At 37.5% G+C, this 5279-nt stretch overlaps 1 long non-coding RNA gene and 1 other non-coding gene across 2 annotated transcripts; one reads left to right on the plus strand and one right to left on the minus strand.

The window, feature by feature from the left end:
* Positions 1 to 3299: 3299 nt before the first annotated feature.
* On the minus strand, positions 3300 to 3371 carry TRNAE-CUC (transfer RNA glutamic acid (anticodon CUC)). The gene has a single exon. It is a non-coding gene; the product is annotated as a tRNA-Glu (tRNA).
* Positions 3372 to 3832: 461 nt separating this feature from the next.
* LOC134377683 (uncharacterized) lies at positions 3833 to 4445 on the plus strand. Its single transcript, XR_010023561.1, has 3 exons — positions 3833 to 3886; positions 4000 to 4070; positions 4165 to 4445. It is a non-coding gene; the product is annotated as an uncharacterized LOC134377683 (long non-coding RNA).
* Positions 4446 to 5279: the final 834 nt, after the last annotated feature.

Consider the following 5279-nt stretch of genomic DNA (forward strand, 5'->3'; position numbering starts at 1 on the left):
ATAACTCCTCTCCCCTTACCTTTAAAGAACCTCTTTATACGTGGAGTATTTTTGCAAACAGTCCTTCAGTGTTTCCCCATTCTTTGTAAACACATAAATGAACACAGTATTCTGGCTCTACAAAGCAGCAACTTTGAGCTTTGTGTAGGTGATGTGATACACTCCTGTGTCTAAATTACAATATCACTTAGGAAAAGGGTAATTCTTTGACTAAAAATAATAATAGAATAGGTAAAACACAATAAGGAAAATACTAATCAAAACCTAAAAACAAAAGCCTCTATTAAAAATTAACCAAATAAGAGACATATGCTGTACGCTATTAATGACTACCCAGCAATCTCTAGACTCTTTTTTTGGTTTCCTTGACCCTGACTCTTCCTGACTCTGCCTCTTCAGACTTTCCTCCTTTGTCCTCCTCTGGCCAAAGCCATAACTGAAAGCGTAGGCCCTTCTTTTTGCTGCACTCAATCTCCTGGCAAGCATTATCATTACTGAGGCTTCAGTTCTCACCTCAGATCTGAACCTTCTCTAAATCTATTATTAAATGTCAAAAATTTTAGTCCAGGTACAGGACAGCTGCACTTGGATAACCTCTCTTCAGTGAAAATCTAAATGCAATATTTGAAAAAGATCCTCCCAAATCCTCCCAAATTTTGCCCCGCTCCTATTCAGCACCCTTTCCAAATTAATAGGCCATGATCAAAACCCTAACCATTTTCTCCTTTGATCCTTATTAATAGATACAGTCTTGTTCACTTTTCTATCCCTATGCCTACAACAGTGATTGGCAGGAGTAAGAATTCCATGTTTGCTGAATCACTTAACAAGTGATTCACAATAACTCTGTAAAGCATGTACGGAAGCTATTAGCTTCTCCATTGTACAGATTAGGATCCAGAGACTCAGAGAAGTTAGGTCACTTACCCCAGATAATCCAGCTTAAGTTGGCACAGTCAGGATAAATTCAGTCTCTGGCTCCTGAACAAGAGTGTTTGCTCTTCTAAGACCTCCTTTTCTTCTCCATATTTGTTCTTCCACAACATCTAGTTCATGGACATGTGTGTTGTCTCTTTCTCACTTTAGTCCCATCCCTCAGCACTTTGAATTATATTTATAGCCATGACCTTCTAGACAGATTTCCTTAGTCTGGTCTTGCTTCCAACAGTCTGTTCTGCACCCAGCAGCCGTTGTCTCACCGCCTGTCTTTCCTTACTCTCCTTCATCTTCTCCTTGACCTCTTTACAACACCCTGTTCTCTTCATTTGCTACTTTTTTCTTGAATCTCTCTTATCCTTTTATTATCTGTCTGACTGCACTTTTTCTACCTCCTTTGCTACTTACTCTGCTCCTTCTCATTCTCCTGCATTGTTTGCTCTCCTGGGTTTATTATTCCTTGGTCTTCTGTCCTTTTTATAGTTTCCTTTTGGGAGAGCACAACATTCTCAAACTTCTAAGGTAATGGCTCCAAGATCTATACCTTCAACCCTAATTCATTACCAAAGTTTCATTCTATATTTCCAACCACCATTTAGATTTGCTGACTCTGTACAGATCAAACTGAATTTACCTTTCTTCCCAATCTGTTTCCCCATTGCAACCTCCCTATCGCTTTTTTCTGACAAATTACTAAAGCATAATAAATATCTAAAAACTCCCTATTACTTTCTATGCCACCTTAACTTCACTAACCACACAGCCCATAAATCATGGAGTCATTAATGATTCTTCCCTATTCTCAACCCTTTATATCCTATCAGACACTAAGTCCTCTTGGATTCCCTTTGTAACTTGTCTTAAGGTCCTCCAAAATCTGGCTGCAGCCACCTATCTGACCTCATCCTGCCCTGTTTCCTAGCACAGGTTTACAGCTATAGCCAATGGGATATAGCCACCTTGTTGGCAGATTCCAGGCCTTGGTCATCCTGGATCCTCTTAGATGAAATGCCCCATTCCCCTCTTCTCAGGCATTACAGATACACTAGCCTTTACGTCTAGCTTGGGAACCAGTTTTCAGGTTCTATTTTCATTTAGCGTCCACTACATTCTCCCTTTCTTTACCACATGCTTCAATTATTTGAAGTGCCTGACACCTAGCAAATAATCAATAAATGGTGACTATTATTTTTGTTAATAGCAATAGTAATAACAAACATATTTCTAGCTTAATTCCCCAATGTAGTAAAAGCTCCTTTAGCACCAAGATCACATCTTCTTTTCTCAGACCATGGCACCTATCACAATGCACTCCTGGGCCAGTAATAAATATTATCATTCTCCTTTTCCACATCAGTCTCAGTATAGCTAAAAAGGAAAGCAAAACAAAACCACCCTACTTGTAATCACACTTTCAGTCCAATTTGATGCTATTGTGAAGTTTCAGGTTTAAAAATGAAATGGCAATAAATAAATAAATAAATAAAAATGAAATGGCAAAACAACAAAAAAGACAACAACAGCAACTGCTCAAAATGTGGCAAGGGCTAGAATAGTTTTGGTATTTCAGGATTTAAAAAAGTTAATGTCTAGATAGAACAATTTGTCTTCTTTTTGACTCCAACATTTCTATATTTCCTTTCTGGGAACTCCTAGAGTTCTACTTTGCCCTAAGTGTAAGAATTCCCATTGCTACTTCAGTGCATTTTGGGGGAGACTATATGATTTATATACTGGGAATTGACACTGTGGTAAGATATTCACCATATCTTTGTGAATTTATTAGAGAAAAGTTAAAATTTAAGTGGTAACATAATTAAGTAAATGGATTTTTAAAAGAAAATGTAATAAACCAGCTACTTAGTAATTAACCAACCACATTTCTCAAAAAATATGCTCTTGGACTCATAAAGAACAAAGCAGGAACAGCTCTAATATATGCAAATAATCTGCAAAGTACATAAACTGAATATAGAGAAAAAGTAGAAATTGATTCTAAACATGATGCGAAATAGGTATTATCCCTCCTAAAAACTAGGCTTTGTAAAAATCCCTGCTTGTATACGCATTTAAATTATTTTCAAAAGCTCGAAAATGCAGTTTTAGAGGTGGCTTAACAAATTTATGGACAAATATATCCAGAGTATTTTAGAATCAGAGACCTTTATGTTGTTTAATTGATTGTAAATGGTATCTGTAAATAGCTACAGCATATTTTAAATCTTAGATTAAATAATGTTTAAAACAATCGAATTTTTATTATATGATTTAAAAACAAACAAACAAACAAAAACCCAGCAGCAAGTACCAAATCAAAATCATAATGAAATTCATGACTTCTAAACGTCGCAAGAAAACACGTATTCCCTGACCGGGAATCGAACCCGGGCCGCGGCGGTGAGAGCGCCGAATCCTAACCACTAGACCACCAGGGAACTTGACATAGTGACTTCCTTAAGTCTATTTGCTTCCTAAAAGAGCAGCATCTAACCGACCAGCACAGGGCAGGTAGTTGTCTCTAAGTCACAACCACATTGTTCTTACTTTGGGTCTCAGTCCCCGAAAATGAAGCAAATTCTCGGCGCTCCCCGCCGAGCTCTACGGTGTCTCCTAAGGGAAAAACCTGCTTCCTTCAAATCTAATCCGCTTCCGAATGCCCTGCTGAAAAAGACGTCCTGAAATCCTCATTCTAATTACATAATATGTAAATCTTTCTCTACACCTAAACAAGTGTTAAAGTGTTGTCCAGAAGCTTGTAATTTGCTTTATTATTTTCTTAACTATCCTATCCGCTCTTTCCAAATCTAACCCCTGTCGCTGTCTTTCTATCTCTGTCACGCTGATAGTACGTCCCAGTAAACATGTGACTGAATCGAACGAGATTGCCACAGGCGGAAAGCATTTCAGGGTGAAGAGGCGGGTGCGACACCGCACAAGTCCTGGGCACAAAGTAAGTACCCTGTAGATGTGGGTGGTGAAAGGCCACTTAGCCTAACAGGACGCGACTTCATCTGTCTTCTATCCATCTATATCGCGTGATTATTGCTTACTTGGTATATTTAGGCTAACCAAGCTGAGAGAGCTTTGCGGTGACATGCCTAGTGAAAAACCAGAGCATCTGCACAGAGCTCCAGGTAAGCCCGACAAACTCACTGTGTTTATTATCGTCACAGTTTTCAAAGTGTTATTATCTGGGTAATCGCTTCACTTCTCTTCGTTACATACCAGGCACGCAGGAAATGATGCAATTAATTACAAAAGGAGTCAAGAAACCTTACAGCCCAGCCTTAGTTCAGAAACCCTCATGAAACAGAAGCAGAAGGATATAACTCAATTTTGAAAGTGCCAACCATTCCAGGTGAAGAAATAGAACCCAAGAGACCCTTCTCTGCTGCAAGATGGAAGGAGGCTTAAGTAAGACATAAATTTGTAGTAACTTGTTCACGACAACGTCTGGCGCCACTGTGAGTTACAGCCATCCTCCATTACCACAAAATTAGGTGAACCAGCGCTTGAGTATAGTTTCTTGTTTTCAGCAACTCAGAAATGGAGTTTAAATCTTTGAGATAATTTATCTAATATTATTTAATAACACGGAAACAGGAAGATTAAAAGGGGTCATTAAGACTAATAAGAAAAGATGAAAAAAACACCAGAAGAAATTTTTAAACATTATTATATTTTAGATGGGGCATTTACCCCTTTTCTATATCAAAGCATCTTAGATCATCATGGTCAATAGGTGGAGCTCATAGCTCTCAATTGGGGGATTATTAAGATGATTAAGACCTCAGCATTAGAGTGTCTGGGTTTGAATAAAAAGATAAAGCAGATATTATTTTTACAATAATTTTAGTCTAAATTCTAATAGTTTAGTAACAATATTTTACACAAGGTACAAAAGATACAGTGAAAACCACCCTCCTACTTTTATCCTCTACTCACTCCTCATTTCTTCTTCCCAGAGGTAACCATTGTTAACAGTTTCTTCTGTACCCTCCCAGAAATAGTCTATGCATATACAACAAATATCATCTTCTTTTCTTCCCTAACTTTTTATTTTGAAACATATCAAACCTACAGAAAATTGCAAGCACAGGACAATGAATACACACACGACCTTCGTCTAGACCTCTCCTGCCCAATTTAATAACTCCAGCAACATGTGGCTATTGCGCTAGCACAAACTTAGATGTTCTATGAGTGTTGAATACACACTGGATGTTTAAGCCTTAGTATAAAAAAAAAGAATGTAAAATATCTTATTAATACTTTTTACATTGATTACCTTTTAAAATGATAACAATGGGATCTATTAGGTTAAATATTAAAATTAATTTCAC

This window comes from Cynocephalus volans, chromosome 5 (genome assembly GCF_027409185.1).
Source record: "Cynocephalus volans isolate mCynVol1 chromosome 5, mCynVol1.pri, whole genome shotgun sequence".
Taxonomy (NCBI): Eukaryota; Metazoa; Chordata; class Mammalia; order Dermoptera; family Cynocephalidae; genus Cynocephalus; species Cynocephalus volans.